The following is a 27,576-nucleotide window of genomic DNA, read 5'->3' as shown; positions in this document are numbered from 1 at the left end:
TTTAGCTCTACTTTTAGCGAAACTCCCTTTGAATTTAGCGACTTGTTAACTACTTTTGCAGGTGTATCTAGCGACATTTGAAAGTGAGAGTTGGCATCCATGAATATGCTGCTGTTATCAATAACAGCGGACTGGAATTCTCTTTCCTTCTGAATTACAAACATATGCTATTGTAGTCGTTAAGAACACAGTTTTCCCCCGTGTCAATAAGCAACTTGATGGATTTTTATGAGAACCATCTGCATTCTTGTTTATAATTGTATCACTGGAAGTTTCCGTTTTTGTTTTGTCTAACTGTTGATCGATGGCGCTACTGCTGAGTAAGCGATGATTATTATGTTTACAATGATTACAAATTGCTGGCATAACACTTTCAGTTTATTGATATTGCTTTGCGTTTGTCGGTTTGTTTTTATTTTTCGTGAAGTTCCTTTTCAGTGATATGGAAATGTGAAGCTTTCCGTACAGGAAGATAAAATTTTTGTACTTGTCATATAATTTTTAAATGTGAACGAAATATGTGTATCATTGAGATTTTAATAGGTTAATAATGTGTTAATTGTTACTCATAATCAGGGGCGTAGTCTGAATTTCCATAAAGGCATGCTGCTGAACACCAAATGTTTCGAAAATTATATTAACAAATGAAAATTAGAATTACATGTATTGGAAAGTTGAATATTGTTTTTGCGTAACAATATGTTGTTTTTAAGGTTTGATTTAAGGTTTTTTTTAATTCATATTAGTGGTCCGCCAAATATAAAATTATATATCTAATAGTCCGTGAAGTTCTAAGGGTTGATGACCGCTGTTTTAAAACACGTATTTGTGTTTGCTCTACAGGTTATCAAAGCAAACTAACAGTCTATATTCGTAGTGGTGATGTCCTGGAATAAAGGAGATCAAACGTTCCCGAAAAGTTACTTTTTACACTTTTGAGACTGACTTTCATAAGAATGACAGCTTCTTTAAGCTGGGTACCCTCCTAATTGTGCCCGTAAGAGGTTGACCTGCATAATGATGCGGATACCTTTATGACAGGGCACTATTATGAAGGTGTCTCACTTTTGTAAAGTAGTAAAGATAAAACTTTTATGAATTCGAAATTCGTATCTTTGATATTGTTAAACCTTGGCTGATTGAGATATAGTGTAACTGTAATGGATGGTTACAATTAAACATATTTTTGAATATTTATATTGAATAATTACCTACTATAATTTTGAAGTAAAAATTAACATACATAAAATGCATTCCTCCTTACTCTTCTTAAAATATTTAGCAACTCTATTCCATTTATAGTGTAATGCACAAGCTGCCATTAGTGTAGTATTACAGACTTTGGATGTCAGTAATAGCTAATAGGTCTCATTTTTGATACTGGCATTAACCCCTTAACTGCCGCGGGCGTATATATACGCCTTGCTCAGCCGATGCGTTAACTGCCCCAGGCGTATATATACGTCCTTCCAAACTGCTATCATTTGCTTTGCGCTGCTACACCTAAAATTATTCGCAAAGTTAACGCATCGGCTGCGCATCTGGGGCAGTTAACGCATCGGCTGAGCAAGGCGTATATATACGCCCGCGGCAGTTAAGGGGTTAAATTACAGGAAAGCACAAATTCTGCAGCATTTAGATACATAATATGCGGATTAAAAACGACATTATCCAATTAAATAAGGAGTATAAAATTTAGCAAATCTTGTTAGAAAATATTATTAAAGGAAACATATTGTTTCAAAATAGCTCAGTATGAGCTACACTGTAGTAGAATGTAGGATTAATGAAGGAACTTGTTCTGCACGGTTTAGTCAAAGAATTTATTCTTTGGTTTATTAAAGGATCGATTTCTATTTGCAGCGAAAATTTTCTTCTCAAAATAATTTTTAAAAAATTAAAAAAAAAGTTAGAAAGTTTTCAGATTTTATTTTACCTCCAAAGGGTTTAAAGTTTTGTGTGTTACCATTATTTATTAAATATCATCTTCTTTGAATTTAAACCACATAAAATTCAATTCAAGAGCAATATCGCAAAATATCTTTATGACAGCAGATCTTTAGAATTTCCGATACACAGTCTAGCGCGCTGGGGATAAAAATGTTTTCTTTTCCGTTCAGTGTTGCCATTGCTGGCTTTAAAATCGTTGCGTTTGTTAAAAAAAGATTCGTTAAAGTTTTACAAAATATGAAACACATAATAAACCAAATTCGAAATTCAAAATTCGTGTTTCCTATTCAAAATTTTATGGCCGTCGTTTTTTCAGAATTGGAAAGCATTCATACATTCATACAAATTCTCCATTATTTAATTTCTTCAAATATAATACAGGGCAATAATATTTGGTGGCAACAATCTAAAAAGTGATAGACCGTTTATAGTGAACCGTCGCTAAATTGGCATTCCAATGTCGCGAAATTCCATTTTCAAAAACTAGAGAAGATATTTTAAAGCTGCTGATTATTTTTACGGGTTTTATAATGATAACCTAGAACTAAAATTTGAAGTACAATGATAAAATGTAATTTCTTTTTCGCTTTTCACGGACGATCTATTATTATTATGATAATGGGTTTTTGGTTTAACATTAAAAACCAAATAGCATTAAAACCATAGCAATTCTAATGTAAATAACCTTCTCTTAAGCTATCAAATATTTTTCAAGCATTCCAGTATTGATAAAAAGCAGGTAAAAGTTGCTCTAAATCTTATGAAACTGACTCATCTCACTTTTCCTTTTGGTGCGGGAACACTCTTCGCAGAAACACAAGCAGTGAACAGAATTGCTAAATCTAATCAAATATGGCTAATTTCACCCAAGGTGTGAAGCGTTTATTAAAGGGCTTATCCAAATCAGCATTGTTAGATTTATCTGGGAAAGGATAAAATGAGGAAATATATCGACGTTTGGAATCTAGATTGCAAATAATTTACATTTTCCCTCGGGTTAGCATACAGGAGATTACAATTCGTTGTCGATGAAATATAGTCTGAGTTGTTGTCACCGGGGCTACCGATTAGCATATGTTGATTTTTAAGTACACTCAGGGTTGAATTGTCAGTTGTGGGCAAGACGAAGAAGAATGTATAAAGTTTTGAGTTTTTAAATGCATAATTATTTAAATAATTATTAGCAGTAGCTTTGAATTAACATTAAAAAAGTTTAAGATAAATATTTATGCATTGCTTTTCGCTACTTATGGAAGTGCCAGTATAGTAAAGATTAATTAGAAACTACTAGTATAATATTGGTAATTTTGAATTCTCATCCGTTTTCGTAAATATATTAAAAGAATGCCTTTAACATTAACAAAAGTCGGTTAATGCTGATTAAAATTCTATACCTGTACAATTCCTATAAATACATCCATTTTTAAATGGTTCTCATAGAGCACAAATGTCACTTTATAAAATACTCATTATGCTTAATGAATTTAATGCAAAATGTATCACTTCGGCACATTCAAAACTTGCAGAAATAGATAATTGATGTTATCGCAAAGCCTCTGGAAATTTGAAAGAAATTAAATAATGCCTTTTATTTTAAATGCCACAATTTAAGTCAAAAATTTTATTTGTTTTTAAATTTGGCGATATAATTTCAAATTTTACTCAGGTACTATATTGTGATTTAAATTTCTAAATTCGTTTTGAAATACTTTCGCTAATTTTGGTCGTAAAGCTAATAATAATTTCATATGTATATTATTGAAGCATGGTTAGTATCATTGTATCTATCATAATCGAAAAACATTTAAGATTTTTTTCTCTCGGAACCACCATCTGATTGCTTAAATACTTTTATAAATTTCTATAATTTTAAAATTTAAGGAAATTTTGTTACTGAAATTTTGTTACAATTTTGTTGAATTTCTTACCGTAATTTGAGGTATATTTGTAGGGTTAATATTTAAGAAAATATAGATCCTAGATATTTTGTTGCAGACCTTTTGCTAACAAAACCAGGAACTACATTTTTCAATACCTTGCTGAATAGAATAAGATCTTATATTTGCAATTAAATTTCGAGGAGCAAAGAAAAAGTTATACCAAATGTCTACTTGATACTAAAATATTAAAGCTAAAATCCTCTAAAAATGTATGCGAAAAACTTTGAAACTTTTACTTACAAACAGGTTTCAATTATTTCTTTTTTCACATGTTCAGCTAGCTAGGAAAAAAAATGAAACGCATGCAAGTGATAAAAGGAAAATTTATAAGTACTGAAGTCAGAACACTGAGGTGCAGAAAAGCAGAAATACTACTGTTGTAAATAATTGATACTTAGAACGTAGAATTTGTAATGCCTAAGAAACTTGGCAGTCGAGGCGGTTTTAATTCCATCTTTATTTAAATTCACATTTATGGTCACAGTTCCTGGGCACTCTAATCGTGCCTGTTTTCAGAAAAATAGCCTTTTTGAATACTATTGTGATAGGAAGAGAACATATCGAAATGAAATGCCGTCCACGCAGCAACACAGACACAAGCGAAGTAAACGTTCATCCAATATGGTAGTTCATCAAAATGAAAGGTTTTGGTATACATTGCAAATGTTTCAGTTCTCAAAGTTTAGGTTCTAAAATAATTACGTCTTCGGCATTACGCCAAGATTTGTGGCATAGATGAATCTAGAAAAGACGCAGTCCAGTAATGTTATTTGTTATTTTTAGAATAAAGCGGAAACAACCAGATTAAAAATGAGGAATTAAGAGATTAATATTAAGTTAAATTATAACATGCTGATTTATATACTTTTCTTATCTTACATGTATATATAATATCGTTTGAAGTCTCGATGGATTTGTCAGGCAAAACATGTTTGCATGATCTAGTTAATCAACTTGGTTGGAGGCTTCAAGCACTTTTTTGCTTGACAAGTGCTGTTTGAAGCTTTGAACAGAGAGGATTAACACAATTTTTTTGTGCTCGTTTTTCAGATTTTCCTGTAGTTTGGAAAGGTTTTTTTTAAAATAATTTAAAATTTACTTTATAACTCATATTACAAAGTGTTTCTAGAATTTGGTAGAAGACTGCAAGTGTTTTTATCGACTTTTTATAGGTTTCAAACTTTTTTCTTATACATGATGTATCAGCTTTTCTTATATATGATGTATCAGCTTTAGTCGTAGCTTAAATAATCAGACGATAAGTTTAAAAAACAGGATCCATTTATTATTATTCAGGAGAAATAGCAGTTACAAAAATCAGATATCCGGACTAAATAGAAAGAATTACTAATAACTTTTTGTATGAAGTTTACTGCATCGTGACATTTAAGAAAAAGCTCCCGATATTCCTTTTACGAGTCCTTTTATAGCCTCTAGAAAGGCGGAGCTTCCAAGAAATGACGTCAGCCAATCCAGTTCGCTTTAAATACTTCCAGAACATTCTATAACTGTACGTGTAGAAAAGACGGGAAAAACAACTTGACTACGAGGCTGTGGATTTAATTCCACGTACTTTCAAATAAGACAAGGTCGTCATTAAAAATGAAAAGAACATACAGTTAGAAATTTAAGTGTATTCTTGACTATGGAATTTTATTATTACACACACATATATATATGTGTGTGTGTGTGTGTATGTATTAAAATACAGTTATGTAAATAAGTTTAAATTAAGATGTTTTCAAATCCTTTATGCAATGATTTTTAAAAATTAAAAATAAAATAAAAAAAATTTAAAAAATTTACCTTGAATGAATAATTACATCTATTTTAAGCTTTTTTATGGGTAATATTACATTTCCTTCGAAATACAGATCGGGGTGTCAGCAGTGTAAAGCTGAAAGGTAAGTACCACATTTTTATTTCCTGTCTTTTAGCACGGAATCACACATCTTTGTCACATTTACCGAATTAATGCGGCGTGTTTGCATCAGTAAAAAAAGAAAAAAAAAATGGGGACGCAGTTTTGAGAGCATCTAGCTTACGATCTTTAAAGACCTTTTTCGGCTTGCGCGAAGTCTTTACGAGGTTATGGAATTTGAAAAGATATTCGAATGGAAAGAAGAAACGTTCTTTATCCATTTTCAGGGAAAAGCGCTCTCTAGAAAAATGCATTAAAATATAAAACGCTCTGCTATGCTTTCTTTGAAAAGTCAGCTCTGAAGTATAGAGCTTTAAAATTCTAGCCACACACACTCATCATATTTTATCGCTAGAAACCTAAGCATATCAAGACATGTCCCAGCTTTTCTTTAAGGTTATTTCCATCACTGGAAAGAGCTTTTCAACTTTTCATTTACTTCAAGTAGAAGGCATTTGGATGTGTTACTTTTTCTTAACTTTGCTTTCCGAGTACTAAGACTTATGTTTTGGGGGGAGGGAGGGAATTCGAATTTTACGCATTCTAATTTGTGTCATGGGTACTGTTTTAAAGGTAAAACATTTTTCTTGGGCAAAGCTGAGTAGAAATACGGGCTTAAAATTTTTCTCATACATTCCGTTTCACGCAAAAAGTATTTCGATTTTATTTACTTTTAAAATGCATAGGAGAAAGCAGTCTTATTTTCTCTTTGTGAATTATGTAGCCGATATGCATACATTACATTTTTTAAAGATTGGATTTCTATATTCTTGAAGAAAATAAAAAATATTACGCAAACCATCGTGATAAACATAAATTGGAGTTTAAGAGTAAATAAAAAGACAGAAGGGAAATTATCTTGTTTTGTAAAAAAGAAGTAGCTTTAACTTATGCAAAAGAATTCCTGGTATGATTTATGCAATCTCTTATAACATAACCTTCCCTCTAAGAGTTTAGAACTGTCAGCTGTCGCCATTTGGCCGTTGCAGTTTCACCATCGCCCTTTCACCGATAATACAATCAGTCAGCAGCAGAATCGCAATGAACAATTTCGTCGCCAGTTAGAAATAAGATACGTAATAAAAAATGCTTATAATATATATGTGATGTATCAGCTTTTGTCCAGAATAAATAGATCGTTGAAGAAATATAGATGTAGTCGTAGCTTAAATATTCAGACGATAAGTTTAAAAAACAAAAGATCCATTTATTATTATTCAGTAGAAATAGCAATTACAAAATCAGATATCCTGAGTAAATAAAAAGAATTACTAATAACTTTTTGTATACAGTTTACTGCATCGTTGCATTAAAAGAAAAGCTCCGATATTCCTTTTGCCAGTCTTTTTATAGCCTCTAGAAAGGCGGAGCTTCCAAGAAATGACGTCAGCCACGTCAGCCAATCCAGTTCGCTTTAAATAACTCGAGAACATTCTATAACTGTACGTGTAGAAAAGGCGGGAAAAACAACTTGACTACGGGACTGTGGATTTAATTCCACGTACTTTCAAATAAGAGACCGTCGCCATTAAAAATGAAAAGAATATACAGTTATAATTTTAAGTGTATTCTTGACTATGGAATTTATTATTACATATATATATATATAATTACACACAAATATGGGTATAAAGAAATTCCACATAGTTAGAAAATTATGTCAGTATCAATTACAACAAAATTTCGTAGCTGCAGTAAAGACGAATTACGGAATATTAACCTCTGCATTATATTGAAAATATGTCCTAGTAGCAAATATTTCCTAGGTACGTTTAAAATCAATACATATTATTATCAGTTTTAGTTTGTTTTTCAAACCGAATATAGTTAAAGATGTTACATATAATATATATGAATATAGTTATATATATTAATTAGGAATTTTAATTTAACTTATATAGGAAAATAATGTCTCATCTTGCCCAAAACGCATTCATTTTTTTATAAAAATCGAGTAAAAGTTTTGGGTTTATACATATATGCTAACCAAATCCTCTTCCTTTTTTGTGATATTATTAGCTTCGTTTTTCATTTTTCATCTCTGTTATTCATTTTAATATTCCCATTTAGTTTTTCTTTTTAATTTATTGATTTTTTTTCCCTCTGTCTTCTCGTAAATATTTCATCATTCAAACTACATCACTGTTCATTTTTCTCTTGGATTTCAGTTTTCTTTTTTCTTTTTGTAGTCTTTTTAATCTCCTCAGTTTAAAAGAACTTTTATTTATTACTTTTCCATTTTATTGCATTGCTTTTTACATCTTTCAGATGGTAATATTAGTGTAGAATTCCCAAGAGAGTGCAAATTATGCCAAACCCAAGGTAAAAGTTTTTTGTCCCGAGCAAACATTCGACTGTTGAGAGAAAACGAAATGGAATTTAGGAAAGCTTATTGTTGTGAGTATTGAGTACTAGTACTAAAAAGTACTTCAAAAGTGAGTAATACCTAAAGCGAAAAAACATCATTAGTTTCTAGCTAATATCTGAGTAATTCCAGAAAATGTGTTTAATTACAAAACCTTTTTTCTTTCAAAATGTAAAACAGCCACATGTATGCAGTAGAAAAACAATTACCTATTAAACTGTCTGCAGGTATTTTCCACAAATGTTTAATTAAGTATGAAATTCAAAAATTACGTTAAAATAATCATTTCAAAGCAAAAGTTATAGCCTAGGCATGCTTGTTATACACGTCTTCACGGCATTAACCAATTTAAATCGTCTTTTGGAGTGAGGGTTTATGCATGTGAAATCGGAAGTGAGAGGCTTAAAAGTAACTGTTAAGGATTAAATTATGAAAGAAGTTATAATGTTTCATTGGATAATTGATATTAGCAAAGCCATACAAATTCTGCTCTCTTAAAACTGGTGTTTCAAAGAGAAGGCATACGATTCTTAGATACATTAAAAGCTGATCACGGCCTTGGTCGTGGGATGATGTAACAGATACAATCCTTTGCCTCTTCTCCGATATGAATTACTGCATGTCAGTTGGATTACGTATGAATTCGGAAGATTATTCACAGCAATGCACTTTGCAAATATTTACAACTACCTATCCGTCACTTCAGAAATTGTAGGAGCCAATATGAAGTGACTTCAATCTCTCCATCACCGCTGAACTGCGCTTATTTAATTTGAACAAAGTAGTTACAAGAACAAAGTAGGATACGAATGCAAATTCATAAGACATACGGTTCCTCAAAAAATAAATAAGCAATTAAGTCTCAGAATTTTTCATGAAAGAGAACACTAAATGACGAAACAGTTTTGACTATATTTGATTATAGTTCTAGAAATGTTCTTGATATAATTTTAAAATAATTTCTCGTAGGTTTTTACAGCCGCCTCTTTGATTCTGTATACAGAACATGCGTGAAACGAAAGAGGAATGTGAATATATATGGAAAGTACACTCATAATACTTGGGTTCATAAACTTACAAAATTTTTCTCCGATTTGAGATTCGGCTGACTACGTCCTGGCGAAATAATAACCAGCCTTTCAAGTAAATAATATGTGCTTCGGCTTTGCGGAACGCTATGTTGCTCCAACGTCAGATTTTAAGTTTATGCTTGTAGAGTTCCTCACTTTGTAAATGCTGTAACGTGAAGAATCTTAAGAACTGAGGAGCGAATAATCGCTTAAGTTCGTGTGACAAGAAACAAAAAGATGGAAGGGTAAATAACCCTTTATTATTCAAATAAGATTTAACAGAACTCCGTCTTGGAATGTACAATAAAAGCCGACACTTGGGCTTTAACTTAAGAGGCTAAGAAGTAAACTAAAACTAATCTAAACTAAAATAGATATAGCTGAAGCTATATAACAAGTTCTAACCGAGTTGGCCACTTAACGCTAATTGACTGCGAAGCTATCAAGGGCCTGAGCACGGCCGAGCGTAATAACAGCTTTGAGAGAGAGTAGCTAAAAAGACGGACGCGCGCTAATCAGAAATTCTGATTCTCTCTAACTCAGCAAATAGAACTTCAAGGTTAAATACCGCTCCTCCTCATTATATATTCAGACGTGAATCTACTAAAACTACGTTCTGGCTGGAAATAGTAAGTTGAAGTTAAGAATTTGACAGTAAAGAAGTTTAACTCAAAATTTAACTGTTAATAAAATCAACATAATCCTTACATGTTTTAAAATTGTTTCAATTTCTTGTCAAAATTATTATTTGTATTCCCACTTTTTGCATTCTCAAATCCCTGAGCACTCAGATCCTTACTCATAGTACTTTTCGATGTTATTCTCAAACAATTTGCCCTCGTGGATACCTCTTTAAGTATTATTAGTGCAATTCAGTCCTGTGTTCCTAGTACTTGTTATATTATTATTTAAAAATATTTATTTGCTAGTTATAATGTTTATGTTAGTTTAGTTACACCAAAACAGAAGTTTTCAATTTTATTCGGAAATTTAAAATGGTATTGAAAATATATTATAACCACTGTATGTCCTAAATCATTATTTTTAGTAAATACTAGATTCGGGGTTTACGGTAGTATTTCACGATATACCGTAATAGATAAACTCTAGATCCTTTACACAGCTTCATCTATTCAACCATTCTTTGTAAACTCTTATAGAGATTGACGTTTAAATTTTTTTAGGGTTAGTTAAATATGAGAAGTCATTACCAGTTGACTGATGCTACATCGCTGGTGTGCCTTATACTTTCACCTGCTCTTCTACTCAGTACTTATAAAACGTTTCAAGAGTTTACAAATTAATGCATGAAATGAATTTGACTTGTAAAATGCCATAATTTAGAAAGTAAATGCTTCAATATCAAATACTAAAAAACTAGAAATGGATAAAAATGATCTACAGGAACACATTCAAATGTAGGGTTTTTTTAATACTCGTGTTCTAAGGCGCTCTTCTTGTTGCTTTTAAGTCATGCGTTTAAACGAACAAAGTCATTCCCACTTATAACTGAGTGACTTCAAAATGCCACAAATTCAGCCCTCACACTCCCACACAGAATGGAAGTCACACGCATCCAAGCGCCGCACGCTACGCATTAGCATAACTAAGAGAGGAAGGGAAGGAAGGCAGCATCTCAACTTCATCGCAGCTTCCGAATTTCTCTGGTTAAACACGCTCCCTTGGGATTTAATTAGTTCGCTAGGGCTTTTGAGACTTTTGCATGTGAAGTAGCTATCTGGAAAAATGGCATGAGGTACATTCAAAATTCTTCTTCCAATTATTAACAGAAAATCGTATCTTTTATTTATATTTTTTCACACATCTAGATGACAAAATAGTTAAACGAAAAGTTACTTTTCCATATAGAAAGATTTAAAGGATAGAATATTTAACTAACGGTATTCTTTGTGGTTGAATATATATTTACAACATAGCATTAATGGTATTATATTATGGTAATCAAATATACAAACTAGGCAGCAGGTGGTCGAAGTAACTAAGACAGTGAAATATTAATAGTTCTCTATGGAATTTATACTAAATGCTGAATACACCGGCTGTGTAAGCTCTTCTTGTTTTCCCATATGTGTAAAATAAATAGGCCTTCAGTGTCCATCGAAAGTCTTCTACTAGTGTACCCCCTCCCCCCCAAAGGAAAGGACATTAGTTCGTCTTACTCAAATAACCAGTCTATAAAAGCAAAGAATAGAACGAAAAAATCGAGGTGACTAACTTGTTTATTCTGAAGGCATGAGTACTTATTAAGCAACTGCGAATATTAAAATGAAAATCTTATTTCTGAGATAAAAAATTAATGAACTTGACATAAATACTTAAACATTTACATTGCTTTTTCTCAGAAGATTTATATTTGATATATTACGTGACATGACAGGCATTATTTTGACTTATATTTAAGCTGAATATATATATATATATATATATATATATATATATATATACTTATATTTTATTTATATTTTGACGTTATATTTCAGACGAAATTCTTTTTAATCATAGAACTGAAATATTATTTGTCAAATTAAGAACAGTTCTCAAGAAAAACAAATGCAAATAATATGCAAAACTGCAATAACATTGTCCAGAGTTACTGTGAAATATAACTGATTTTCAGGGTTTGGTACAAAAAAATTTCTTATCTAATATAATCAAATTTCTGTAATGAAGGAAAACAAAAAACGTAAGCAGCGTTCTCAATTCAATTATGAGATACACATTTCATGCTTTTCTTTCAGCCGTTTAATGTAAAATGAAATGTTATCCATTAACGAAAAATATGCTGTTAGCATATATTTGCGTGCGTACGGGTTCATGATAAACTAAATGCACACAGAACCGATGACAGCTTGATGACATTTATTTTACCAAAAGGAACATTTTATAGTTCTCGAACTTTCCACGAAAATACTCATGCAGCTCTTCTCAGTATCACAAAGCACAATCAGTAGTTAGATTTCAAACTACTAAGAGCGTTAAACACAATGCAAGCGCATCTAAAGAGCGAGGCTCACACGGAGATATCTCATTACTCCGTAGTAGACTTGAATGAGAAATTGAGAAATGATGCTCTCTCTGGACTTATACAGTTTTCCATTGACATCTGAGAAATCTCTAATACTTTCCACTTCTTGAAGTTATTGGAAGGCACATGAGAGCTGAATAGAGTTACTTATAGGGATAAATTACAGTTATCCAACCAGCGACAGGATCAAAATGTCGCCAAATGGTTACCGCGTTTGTTGGCTTTTGGAAAATTATCGCCAAATTTGGTGACAAAAAAAGTCGCCAAAACCTCGCCAGCTTGGCAATATCTGGCCAATACAGCGAGATAGACATTTACCTCAATGATAAATAAACTTGCCCCTGTAATCTTATTTTTCCGGCAGAGCTTTGTTCTTTTTCAAGTATTTTATGTTATATTATATAAATAATGTACTACAGTTTCTAAAATTTTTCATATAATTTTACTAAATTATTTACATACATACAAAATTTTCAGCAATGTTAATTTTAACAGCACCGTGTATAATTCTACAGATTATTGTAAGAGGGAAGACAAAAGTAACGGCTATAAAGCTCATTCACTGAAAAGTGCGCGTTCTCTTTTTTTAAACCCTCTGACCGGCACTGGGTTTCACAAAAACAGATCAAATTTCTGGACCCTGCCGTCAGAAAAGTGTTTTTTGAATTTAATGCCAAAATGCCCTTGGTATTTTATAGCTGGATTTACATACTTTTAATATATTGCTTTTATTTCTAGAATATATTTTAAAATGCTTTTACACATGTAGAGACATTAGGATTTTTTCGGAAGCAGTAGTCATGAAAAATAAGCTACGCCTTCGCCGGGAATCGAACCACGGACCTCTAAAATACACGCCCAGCGTGCAGACCACTACACCACGAAGGCACGCTAAGAAGGCGGGAGAAATACCTTATATATTCCCCTTTTTAAAGGGAGACTGGGGTTTTAAGGGATCTAATCGCCAAATCCTGGGTGTGGAGAATCATCATCCACCATCCGTTTAGTTCGAGCGACACTATACAGACATTAGGATTTTTTTGGAAGCAGGAGTTATGAAAAATGAGCCACGCCTTCGCCGGGAATCGAACCACGGTCCTCTGAAATATACGCCCAGCTTGCAGACCATTACATCACGAAAGCACGCTAAGGTAGCGGGAGAAATACCTTATACATGTACGTTACTATTCTTACAGATAGAACAAAGTATATTATAGGCCTTATATATACGTCTTTGCCGGTCAGAAGCAGTAGGAAAACTTCCAATACAAATACTTTTGGTGTTACCTAAATCGAAAATTGATTTTGACAGAAATTTCATTTCATTTAGAATATTTAGCCCTATTTTTTTGTTATAAGTACTTATGTTCGTTTTTGCTACAAGCATACATAATGTTTTTATACTTATATTAATTTTTATTACTTTGAAGTTCCGATTATATACATTCCTATCGACAAAAGTCTTAAAATCTCAATTTTGTTTACTACATTGTTTTATTCAGAATTGTCACTTAATGCTTTTTTAAGAATCGAGTTATTTAAACCGCGCATCTTTGCAATTTGCTAATGGAGAGTACTTATTCTTTCAAGCTAAGCTGCTAGTAGAAACCTAATCAGCCTAATACTGAAATGACTCAAAACTTATTTGCCTTAAATAAACGATGCGGCACTTTATTGCAAAAGGAATGGGACGCATAATGAACTTAGGATAATATGTTGAATAAAATAAATATATGTACGGAAGATATTCATTCTTAAAGTACAAACTGTTAGTGATTTATGGATTATTTTATTTAAAGTTTATTTTCCAAATTAGCTGTACATGTCACAATGTTATACGTAAGTTCCATAGGAAGTAAAAAATAAAGTTAAGGCTTTCGCGAGCACAGAAGTAATTAGGAAACGCTGCGTTAGTCGATCAATGCCACTTAATCTGAAACTGTCGATATTTGACTTGATCAGATTCATGGATTAATCTCAAATAGAAGTCGCAGGATCTGGAATTGGATTCGGAATAGTGTAAATAACGAAGAACGAAATAAATCTCTACTTTTATCTTGGCTGCAAATTAAATCGTACTTAGAACGCTATGTTTTAATTTCAGATGAACTAAATGTAGTGAATGTTTGCTATCTAAACTGTTTCCAATTTAGAGACCTTTTTCGGAAAAAAAAACCGATCGATATTTTTCTTTGTGTCGTTTCTATTTCGTGACTATCACGGATTTAATTTATATTTCTAAGGTAAACGATTTTCCCTTTCTGCGATTATAATCTTAATTTCTCAAAGATATAATTTGCAGCTCTGAACAATCAAGCAATATTTAGTTTCCGATTCAATAATGTATAATGTCTCAATCAGCCCTAAAAAATTGAAAAATAATACCATAGATTACACTTTAAAAAGTGTTTAAGAATTTTATAAGGTTATTCATTAAACCATTAAACTGCACTATTTCAGAAACCAATATTTCTTTTAGGAAAAAAAAAAAAAAAAAAAAAAAAGCAGTAGCAACAACAACAAAAAAGAATAATAATAGTCCTTCAGGGCAAACTGCCCCTTTGCACTTAAAATCTGAAAGGTTTCAGATTTTAAGATTTAATTTCCGCCTTCTTAGGCGGAAGAAATACCTTATATACTCCCCCTTTTAAAGGGCGACTGGGGTTTTAAGAGACCCAATCGCCAAATCCTGGGTGGGAAGAATCATCATTCACCACCCTTTTAGTTCGTGTGCCACTGTAGAGACATTAAGTATTTTTTTTTTTTTTTTTGGAAGCAGACAAGATGAAAAACTAGCTACGCCTTCGCCGGGAATCGAACCACGGACTTCGGTTCGGCGTGTAGACCACCACACCACGAAGGCATGCTAAGAAGGCGGGAGAAATACCTTAGAATATTACACAACTAACATACTGTCATTTTATTCACCCCGATAAGACAGGCAACAATGTCTAGCAGTTTGTTCAGTTTTATTCTGCTTCTTAAATGAATCTCACTCAAGGTAAACATTTTACTTATGCCACTGATTAAAATTTCTTTTAAAAATTGCATGTCTGTAAGACTTCCTCTTGACATTTGCATTTAATGAAATATTTCCTATAAGCATGTAAATTCGTAACACATGAAATTCTGAAATTCGAAGCGCAGTGATCACCAGTGCATAAAATGAAAATTTCGAATTATCTTAAATGCAAGTCAAAGTGGAACATTGCTTTGTGATATAAATGACTTTTGCGCCGTTGAAAAGAAAATTTTTAATCTTGCTATTTAGTTATTGATTAATAATAATTTAAATGAATTACGGAATACAAATTAAAGATATGTTTTATATCTACAACATTCGTTTGAAGTATTTGGTATAAAATTAACAGTATGAGTGTGGACTCCTGCCTAAATATGAAGATTTTGGTTTCAAATATTGAAACAAATTTAACAAAAAGTGAAGTTACCCCATTTTAATTTTATTTAATTTGTCTGCTCTTCCTGAAAGAGAATTATTCAACGAAATGGGATGATAACGCGTATCTTATAATCTAAGCGAAAGCGACATTTCAAATTGTTTACTATATTGTTACGAAATGTACAAGCGCGGTGAGATAGCTTCCCTGCAAAGCAGTTTTAGGGTTGCCATAAAATGGGAAGGGAAGGCAGGGTTGCCATATTTGGCGAGAAAGTGCCCATTTGGCGATATTTGACGAGGAAATGGGCAATATACCATGGACGGATGGAGAACCTTCTGGAACGATGACTTACCGGTTTAGCTCAGATTGTTCTCGAACACAAGCCAAAAGCTATATAAACCCTGCTGGTCCACAGTCAGTTAGTGTGTGTGTGCCTCGTCTAGAGGGCGAGTTAGTCAGTATCGAGTTGGTGTTTCGTCTAGCGAGTCAATCCCTGCGGAGTCGATCGAGTTGACAGCTAAGCAGCGAGTGCCGAGTGGGTCGTCGAGTGCACCGAAGGAGTCTGTTAGTGTATCGCGGTTAGTGCATCGTCGAGAGAGCATGTTGAGCTCCGGGAACGACTGAACGGAAGAGTCGGGAGCTGTGCTCATGTGTCGTCGAGTGCATCGCGAGTTGTAGCGTGGAGAGTCTCGAGAGTACGTGGAGTTCCGAGAACGACCAAGCAGAGTCGGGAGCTGTACTCCGGAAAGCAGAGTCGGATGCTTTGCAGGAAGCTGTCTCCACCGCGATAGCCTGATAACCTGAAGGCTGTGTTCCTGATCGTGTCAGCGTGTTTATAGTAGTTCATCGACGACTGTAAAACGTGTTTTGGAGCTGTCCTGACAATACTGGTAAATAAAGTGTGTTTCGATACTTCATCAAGTGTCGTCGTTATTCACTCCAAATCTACGAACCCCGTACGAACGTGAAGGAAGAAAATATCGTAACAATTGGTGTCAGGAAGAGAAAAACGCAACAATATTATAACTTATATTATAAAAGGTTTCAAAGGAATGATTTACAAGAAAAGTTGTGTTTGATAAAGCGATGAAATGCGTTTTCGAAATCGCAATCAAATTTAAAAGCAGCTTGTTCAGTTTTATTCTGCTTCTTAAATGAATCTTAAATGAATATAATATTTAATTATAAATCTTCAAAACCCAAAACCTTAGGTAAGGCTGTAGGAAAAAGTGTTAAATATTATTCTTTACAAATCCAGTCATACGCTTTTTGAACTTTTAAAATTGAATTACATAACATTAAATTAAAAAAGTTTACAACTTCACTTATATTTAAATTCCTTCGCTATGAGAAAAAATATTCAATAAACACTGCTTTAAATTCATGTCATATGGCTTTGCTTTTGAAGTTAAAATATTTCGCTTTGATAAAAATTAATTATAAGACTTGAGACATCAGCATTTCTCTAATTAGTACACGAAAACGACATTTCATTTCCCCATTGATGCGAAAGATTAATGTGGGAATCGAAAAGCAGAATTTAAATGCTGCCTGCATATGAAAATATCTGAAAATTTCAAGCATAAATGCTTTAATTAGAATAAATTCTTTTCACCGATCATTTGCTTTCGATGTGCATTTTAAATGCGTTGTTGGTAAGTGCTGAGCATGAGAATCTGATATAAATTCTTATTTTTTAAGGTATTGTTCCAACTATTTCAATGCATCGAATTGTATAAATTGAATTGCATTTTATGCACGAAGTGTGTTTTTAATTATTAGAGTATGAGTGTTTCAAAATGTAGCATGCATTTAATGAGAATAATATATTATGTATTCTGTTTCGTTATATTATTATATTATGTGGCATATGGATGCCCTGTGTTGCAGTATTATTCGCCTTTGTATTGTACTATTACATAGGCAGTACTGTAACGTATTGAGTAATATTTATACGCTGTGTTGCAATATAATGTCTATAATAATTCATTCGGTACATTAAAACATAATCTTAAAGTAATAGTTAAACGTTATTTACCTTTGTAAGTCACATTGTGTTAATATGATCGATATTTTTATTTTATCAGCGCCCTCTTATTCAACTGTGCTGCGTTCTGTTGTATTTAGTCACCATGTAGTCTGATAGGCTACTTTCTACCTCTTCTACAACGTCTGCATTGCATTGTATTTTATGAAAATTATTTTACATTCGAACTTTTCCTAATTCATACTGTAACTCTGGCCTTTTGTATATCTTTTATGTTATTATGTACTATTAGCTCTTATATTCAGCGATTATTTAACATTTCCATGTAACATCGTAATATATTTAAGTTCTAAATAAATGTCCGTCGGATCTGCCGACCCTGCCTTAAGGTGTTGAGGGTAATAGATTTCCAGTGAGTAGCACATAATGGTGTATTACCTTCGCGTCATAAAAAGAGATATTCTTTTTTGTTATTATATTTTTTAATTTACTATATTGGATACATTTAGATAGAACATGCTATTTTCGTAGGTGAATTAGGTAACGCTACTCGATGAAGATGAACTGAGAAGTAGCCAAAGGGATCCTGGATGGTCAAAAACTGGAATTATTCGCCTTAAGAACTATTTTCCGTCTTTTCCCGTCATAGACCTGATAAAAATCCAAATATCGTTGCCCGCTTATTTCTTCTGTTGTTGAAGAATTAGTCCAAGAGAGTGGACAAGGCTTTAAAGAGCTTTTTAAAGATAATTTCCAAACAGTTAGAAAAAATACCATTAGGTTTATTTCTACTTGAAGTGGAAATGTCTGGGCAAGTCTGATCATGTTTGATGTCTGGAAAATGTCTAGAGCAAGCACATAAATACACAAAAAAATGTTAATGCTTTCTGTTTCCGAAGGTAATTAATTTATCGCATGTTAGCGGTGTTATTGTGTCAAATAGTTTACTGTAATTTCATACAAATGAATAATTCAGCTGGGATTTGATAATGGATAATTTAGGTGTTAGTGCGATGTGACACGAAATTATTTTCCGCTGTTAACTGTACATTACTCAGAAATTTTATGACACCTCTGCCCATGAAAGGCCTTTCACACTGAATTTAATCTGAGCTTGTAGAGACGTTAGATTATTGGAAGCAGGAAAGATGAAAAATGAGCGATGCCTTCTCCGGTAATCGAACCTCGGACCTCTGGAATACGCGCCCATCGTGCTGACTACTACACTACGAAGGCATGCTAGGAAGGCGGGATAAATGCCTTATAAGCTAACGGAATTGGTTCCATGCGTCGATTAGCGCCACTGAACGTGACGCTGATATTTCAAATGAAGGAACACTGTTTATAAAACCTGGTGTGAACGGTCCTTTTATTGTTCCGAATGTCCTAATTTACCTCTTATATATGTGCAGGGACAGGGACAGGGAAAAGTGGACGGAGCACCAGAACTTCGTCAGTGACTTTTACAGGTGTTGCTCCGCCGCACTACTGTACCCCGCTGGGCTTTTAGTTGGCCCGCATCGGATACTAGCCTACCAAGACATTTACATAGTAATTTTGCATTAATATTAGACTTACGTATTGAATATACAATTACAAAGACATAGTATACAATTATTGCAAAGAAATTAACCTATCAACAAAAGTTGGATTATGGCAGATTGAAATAACATAATTACTTCGAACATACATACAAACTTTCATTGTACATTGTACTTCATATAAACAATATATTTACATCGAATTAAAAGAAACATCGTTTTAAGTTACATCGAATTAAAGAAACATCGTTTTAAGGAGCTAATTGAAGATTTTTTTATATATGTGCAAAATGATCTTCAGAAAATCCGAATCTAATGCTAGTGAACAGCAAGGCATCATTATACCGGGCGGCCACAATAAACTGAACCACACGCGGGAAACTTCTCTGGCTTTGATTCCGTTAATCTTGTGCCACACGATAGAACAAAATTTATTCTCTAGCACAAAACGCGCAACGATAATCGAATTTCAACAAACATACTATAATCATGAATGCCAGCACAGAAAATAAGCTAACCTTTTTTCTCTGATATATTCTCATTTAAAGCGCGATCACATATCTATTCCTTACAGAAACGAATTTGCTTCGAACAATTTTCTATCGGATTTACTACTTCAAGAAAAAGGCGCGACGTTACAGCGAAAATTTTGCAGATCGTTCATATTAACCAAACGGTTGCCTGAATCAGAACATAACTGTTTCCGTTTGTATGGTAGCCTTAGGGATGTTCAGTATTTGGCTGTTTTTTATCAAATGACAAAGCGTAAAAATTTTGCGGAAGATTCATCCTTTCTAAATATTTTCTTGCGCAATACCAGATTTAGACCCATTTTTTTCAAAAACGAATGGTTATTATTTAAAATTATTAGCCAAAGTTTCATTAAAATGACCTGGTTGAGTTTCCTCTGCTAGTCTAAGACCTTTGAACGTGAATAAACTCGTGGATCTCGTCCAGCTTCTGCTGGACGTCAGGATTAGCAACAACAACACAACAATTTTCATTGCAAGTAGCATGCTTAGAATTTTTAATTATCTGTTTAAACTATCAAAATTACTTGTTTAAACTATCAAACAGGTAAAAATTACGTTAATTAGAAAACATTTATTTAGAAATATCCTCTTAATTTTCTTAGCATCTAAAAGTTTTTCTCATTTATTTTTCATGTGATTATGGCAAAGCCTTGAAGGCTATCTGCCTAAGGAGAGAGAAGCCTTCGTGGAAGACTTTCTAGAGGAAAAATGCTAAGATACACGTTAACATGGGGAAAACCATGAAAACGCCCAAGCAGCCAGCCCGTTCGTAGGATTCGAACCAAACTACCAGAGTTCAACGACTTTACCTCTAGGCCGCTGTTGGGCCTTCCTAAAATGAAGAAATAATTGTTTATATCTTACATAACCAGATGTCGATTTTATTTAATAAAATCATTCGTACTTATTTGCTTCAAGTGACACTCTAACGATGGGTTTAAGTTGAAGTTAAAGTCAACTATTGATCTGCCTTATTTTCTTCGTCAAAGACATTTAACAAGGTTTGCAATAAATATTACTGCATCTTTTGTCCAGACATACGATTCTTCTTATTATATATATCCTTCAAAAGATTTACTTACAACAATTTGTTGAAAATTTAGCAAATTACCCCTTAAATCATCTTCAGGTAAATTGTATGAATAAATAATATTTTTATCATTTGTAAGATGGTTCTCAAAGGTGAAACTTTCTAACATGTTCTAGCGTATTTCGCCACGCGTTTCTAGCATATTTTGCCATTTTGTAACTCATGTCATGCAATACGTCTGCATCAGTGGATAAAGTGGTCTTTACCCGAGTCGTTTTCTATAACTGTGATGTAGCCGTTCCTCAATAGACACTAATGCCGGCTAGCTTTAAAAGGATTTATTAACAGAGCACACAGGAACTGTTACAAACAAAAGAAATATACATTAAAATGAAACATATACCAAATGAAACATCAAACATTTGAATAACATAGTAAACTATCAACATGGCGGCTGGAGGTCGACTGACGTTTTTTCATATCGCCACGAGATCGCGTTTAAATAAAATAGTTCGGTTACAGTTCATGAGTTCATAGCGTTGAATAAAATAGTTAAATTACACTTAAATAGTTCTGTTACATAACCCATTTAGAAGTACTGGATTATCTTTATTCTAGAATGGTAAAACTTTGTTATGACATGTGTAAGGGGAAGGGAGTTAGAATTTTACAGATTAAGAATTTTTTTTATTATTTTGAGAATGGGCATTGCAGTTGTCAATGAGTAACAGAAAGGTTTATTACTCTTGATTATATTTTTGGTCTATTTTTGTAAGAGCAAAGGAAATGATTTATCATCTCTTAAGCAATACTGTTTCTGGATTTTCTCAGCGCAAGAAAAAGTACTTATTGGAGACGTCAAACAAGAATCAGCGTTATATTTGTAAATTTTGCAGGACTAGTTTCGATGATTTAACTACAGAGCCAATTTCTTCAGCTGGCAAAGTGCAAATACTATTCATTTAAACTAAATTTATAGGAAGTACTTCTGTTTTATTGGAAAGCTACTGGACATAATTCATATTTGAATTTGCGTCTTTATGGCCTGCAGATAATGCATTATATATGTCTTAGTCAAAAGTCTCACATTTTACTTTTCTGATGCGTTCCAAAAATTGGTATCATAAGAGTTTGGTTGGCATATGGGTTTGCTGTATTTAAGGTAAATGTACATTAGTTTTACACAAAACAGTTACAATTTTCTTATAATTCATTATATCGAGTATTATACTAACGCGGCTTTACTACAATACTTTAGTTTGAATGCATATATTTAAAAATAAATGGAACTTATTAAAACTGAATTTGAATAAAAATCTGCTATTAGAACATAAATGGGAGAAAGTTGCCAGCTCCGAATTTATTTATTTTGTATTTAATATTATCAAAATTCATGGTGGTTAACTGACAGGTTTTTGTCATAGAACGGCATAATTTCAGTTAGAAAGAATTTCATATCTTTATAATGAAAAAGACAATCAAAAAGACACCAAAAGAATATGATTTCTAATGAATTCTTTCTAATGAAATTCTTTCTAGTGAATTTCTTTCTAATGAAAAAGACACCAAAAGACATGAAGGATTTCAGTGAAACCATTCATGCCTTTTGGTGGTTCAATCATTTTCTTAAAATTTTTATCATACAAAGGAAATTTTGATTGACTTAAAACTTTAGTAAATATAGATAACTTAAAATACAAATTCCACAGTCTATCCAATCTGTTTTAAAACATGGTATTATTTTACAACTGAAAATGTCCATTTACTTCTGGATTAACAAGAAAAAGAAAGAAGTTGATTTTAAAATGATGGAGGTTCTTTCTTCGAACTTGTTTGATTCGGCGTCTTTTTCTTAAACCTTTCGTGAAGCCAGGTTTAAGGAAATTTCATAAAGCATATTTTAATGTGTACTTTAGAATTAAGAGCATGATTTGTGCTCTTGGTTCATAAAATAGTATATAAAAATTTTCACACTGGCTTTTAAAGTTTATTTAATTTTTTTTTTTTTGATTTGATTATTATACTTTATATTGGAAATCGGACTGTGACTTAAATTGTACTGTATTCTGCATAAAGAAAATTTTCCATATTCCTTTACAATTACTTAAAATAATTACAACAAGATGTTAATTATATTTAAGCTAAAATATAATTTGTTCTAAAATAGAAATACGTTTGTTTCTGTGTAGTAATTAATACAGAAAAATTCATCCAGCAGTTCTAAAATGACGCAGAGTTTCACTTATTTCAGAATGAATAAGTACCATATGTTGATATACTTAGAAAATTTCAGATCAAAATTATCACTCGTATCCCGTACTAAAAAAATAAGCCTCATAAAGAGGGGATTATTAATTATGATAAGTAATAAAGCTAAACCTTAATTTATATACAATATTAACAAAAAGAAGAGATATTACACCAAAAATAAAAGCTTTGTATTTATTTATCAGATGAAAAATTTGATAACGTGCAAATGTACCGATTCAGCTACGATAAGAAAGTGTTACTAATAATCTGTGTCAAGTATTTAAAAAAGCAAGGTTAAACAAACTTTCAAATACAGCGGAAAACAGATGGGTTATGAGAATTTGTATTTTTTACTTGTTAGTTCACCAACGACCGAACGGTAAATTCGTTAAACACTGAGAGTTCGACCCAGATTCTAATCTCAGCGAATGGGTTAATGCATGGGCGATTTCGTGGACTTGTCTTCGAACCAGTATCCGTTAGAGAATCTTTTACAAGAGCATTTCTTCCATTAGGAGACATAGCCCTCGCAGGCTTTGAAAGCAAACCAAGCATTAATTTGTGAAGCTTTTAACAAGAGATGGAAGAGAAAAGAATTAATTAGTTACTTCTAGATTAATGATATAAGAGGCTAATATTTACTTTTTACTAAATTTTAAAGAGATTTCATTACATGGAAAACTGATTAAATAAATATATATATTGTTTAATAAAGTAAAAAATGTCTAGACTGGACAAATAAAGAACAAATTACTGAAACTTGCGATCAAAAATTTAGGTTAAAATTAACTTGTGCTTTTAAAAGCACCTAGTCAAGTACATGTAGAAAGACAAAACTGACTGGTTGTTATTCTCCTTAACTTTAAAAGAAAGTAACCTCAAAATTAAGTTACCTTCTCAGCGGCGAAAATTATTATCTTCCTTGTCCAGTATTAGATTGCACATTAGCTGAACTTAAAACATTCTCAACTTTCATGCGTATGCCAAACAACAGAGAAGACAGAACTCTGAAGGATTAACGCCATCTGAATCCAGTAAAATTATCATCATTTCTCTTTCTAACCTCTTTTATTTAGCTCTTAATTTACTTATTTTCTCATTTCAGTATTATAGGAGAACGTAAGCAGGATAGAAAGATAACAAAATAAAAAAAAAAAAATCTGAAAAGTTTCAGATTTTAAATTACGTCCAAAGGGTCGTTTTTTAAACGTTTTATATGTTACCTTTATTTATTAAATATCATGTTCTTCGCACGTAAGCCATAAAATTTATTTCAACGGTAATATCGCAAAATAATTTTAAAATGAGCCTATCTTCAGAATTTCCGATACACAGTCTAGCGCGCTGGAAATATTTTTTTTCCCCGTAGAGTGTTGCCATTGCTCGCTTTTAAATCTTTGAGTTTGTTAATCAAAAATTCCTTAAAGGTTTACAAAATAAGAAATAGGCAACCAAACAAATTCAAAATTCCAGATTTGGGCTTCCAGATTCTCATATTCGGCTGGAAACGTACGTTATTCAAAACTTGATGGTTCTTGTTTTTTCACAATGCAAGAAACATACATACATTTATGCAGATTCTGCATTATTTAATTTCTTTAAATATAATACAGGGCGATAATATTTGGTGGCAACAATTTGAAAAGTGAATCGGACATAGTGAACCAACGCAAAATGCCAAAAAACAAAAATAATAGTCCTTCAAGGGTAAATTGCCCCTTTGGACATAAATTAGATTCGTCACAACTGTTTGTACACGATCGGTTAAAGAATTTTACTTACGGATGTTTGACGTTTTGGCTGAAAGAAATCTGAGTAAGAGTTTAAAATCTCAAAAAGCGCATTTTTAAAAATTTTTGAAAATGTCACCTGTTATGTATTTTCTTTAATTTTAACTTTATTTATAGTGCACTCGTATTTGAAAATATATTTTTGGAAAAAACATTATCTTAAATCATAAATTTACAATTTGATATAAATATTGTTAAGTGCAGATATTTGACTTAGGAATAAAATTGTTTTATATATGAAAGGTCAATTATTTCAGCCCACCAACACTAAAGTCTCTGAATACTAGCAGTTCGGTTCGACGCTCGAATCTCAGCAATGAGCTGGCTGCAAGGGCAAATTCGTGGTTTTTCGCCTGTATAATGAGCATACCAGGCAGTTTTCCTTAGAATGTCCTCCACGGTGGCATCCCTCCTGTTAGGCAGATAGCTCTGGAGTGCTTTGCTATAATAAAATAAAGCAAAGCAATTAATTAATTCAATTATAGTTTGTAGGATTACTCTCAGTTATTAGAGAAAACTCCACTTTAGAGTAACCTAAGGCTCAATTATTTCAAATCACATTTAATTTGTTTCCTGTCAGCAGTTAAGTCTAAATTCTACTTTTTCACGAAATTGATGCTTATGTACTTTTTTATGTCTTTAACTGCACACGATTAAGAAATATAAGTTATATAACTTTATATCTCTCATTATATTTCAGATTTGCTTCCTCGAAGTTTTGCTGATATCTTTTAGATTAAACTTCAATATCATCAATAAAGCATCAATTCTTGACAGCTCTTCGAATCTCCTTCTCCTCTAAAACGTATTCTGTGAGTGAAAGTTTGAGTCGATTTCTCTCATGTTGACCCTCTTAGGTACGAAAACTGTCTATCAGGCTACTCAACATTGAAGTCATGTCACTTGCTTTAAATCTTCCTGGATCTAAATTTTATGGCATCGGTTTTTTGACTGAAACTGATACAAAATTTTTAAGAATCTGTCATTTACACTCCAGAAAATGTTGTAATACATTTCCTCTTAAAAATATCGGAATCCTCTGCTTCTATTTAGAAACAAAACCAGGCTACCTTATATCAAGTAAATGATAAAACACCGGTGCCTTGTAAGTTTTACTGTGTATTTTGCAGCGCATTTTTCCTTGTTTTTTTCAATTTCGAGGTTATTCTTGCTTAGAAACATACATAATGGATACTACAATGGGGTAATTTTTAATGGAATTCTTCCACGAAATTCTTTTATATTTAAACATTTCATAGCATGTGCAAATGGGAAGTACAAATTCGTGGAACAGAATGGATTTCACGTACTTGACTGAAAGAAAACATTGTCGTTTCAATTGGTGAAATTATGAAAGACTTTTATACGTTCCACAGTTACGACAAAATGAATTTATCATATTCATAGACAAATAACATGTTGTGTTGCAAAAATTTAAATCCTTTTTTACTTTTGCTTGTAATTATTTGACAAATTTGATTACAGTAACTTGAAGGAAAATCATCTCTATAAATAGATGTTTTACGAATTTTGAAAGCGTAACAATGCAGCAGAGGCAACCAGGGATATTCGTCCTGTATCTTTCAATACGTTAGATATCTGCAAGAGCTAGCAGATACAGTAAAAGTATGGAACATAGCAGCGATAGATCATGGATCAACTGGTAATGCCTTCCCAAACTAACTAACACTTCATGTTTTTTGTAAATTTCATAAGAGTTTAGAAAGAAAGGTTGAGGAACTGAACAACTGAAGCTTTTTGCCAGACACAGACTGACAAATTTTAATGCCATGAATGCCATTCTTTCGGAGATAATGATGGAACTTAGCAATGATCTGCTGTACGTAACTATTGAAGTAAATCTACTTCATACTATACCTGAATTAGTCAAAAGGTTGCAAGTCATCACAGTCAGACACTCAGGGCCACTTACAGAAGTCAGGAAAAATGTAAACTGGAATTTTGGTATCGCACAATCTCTCAGCCGATTCAGCAATTCTTCATCTGTAAATTTATGCAGAGTTGCTTAAGGCAAAAACGATTTTTTATGAAATTTTTGTAGATGAAAAATAAATTCTGTACATTAATTCAAATAAAAAAAAAAGAAAATGTTTTCACCAATTCAGATGGCATTTGATACTCATAGATGTACATCGTAATTTAAAAATGGGATTAGAAACCCAAGTAACCTGCTTGATCTAAGCATCTCATACCATTTTATTCCATTCATCATACAGCACGCATACTTTGAAGTAGTAGTGTTAAGCGGGTAAAATGATCAGAATCCTCAAAAAAGGATAGTCAAAGACAGTGCTTATAGCATTGTGTGTACCATGAATTGTCATGTCTGGGCTTACGAAACATGTCAGAAAAGGTTAGACGCTATGCATATAAGAAAAATTAAGACTAAATTTCCTTATTACTCTAAATTATACGTTTGTTTTTACATGAAAGCTGCAGGAGTTTGTTACAGACAATCATCAATTTGTTCTGCTTATTCCTGCGAAAGGGAAGGCTAAATTAAATTGCAGTCACAAACACGAAAATTGACGCTAAATTAGTGAGAAATGTTTTAGCAATGTTTATAAGCCACATTTATTTAATTTTAAGACAAATTTTATTAAGCTATCATCTGAGAAAAATAACTGCATTTCTAGTAATACTAGGAAAAACAGTGACGCTTGGAGTCGTAGTCATAGCATGGAAAGGCATCTTGTTGAATGGACTCAAGAAGCTCCACCTGTTTGATGAA

At 32.5% G+C, this 27,576-nt stretch overlaps 1 protein-coding gene across 1 annotated transcript in view; it reads right to left on the bottom strand.

The window, feature by feature from the left end:
- Window positions 1-27,576, bottom strand: part of LOC118191999 (nephrin-like) — a 916,450-nt gene that overhangs the window by 298,971 nt on the left and 589,903 nt on the right. The gene's annotated exons all lie outside the window — the stretch shown is intronic.

This window comes from Stegodyphus dumicola, chromosome 1 (assembly GCF_044657685.1).
Source record: "Stegodyphus dumicola isolate Sdum_Otavi_A_Nest chromosome 1, ASM4465768v1".
NCBI lineage: Eukaryota > Metazoa > Arthropoda > Arachnida > Araneae > Eresidae > Stegodyphus > Stegodyphus dumicola.
This window is presented reverse-complemented; position numbering and strand designations above follow the sequence as displayed.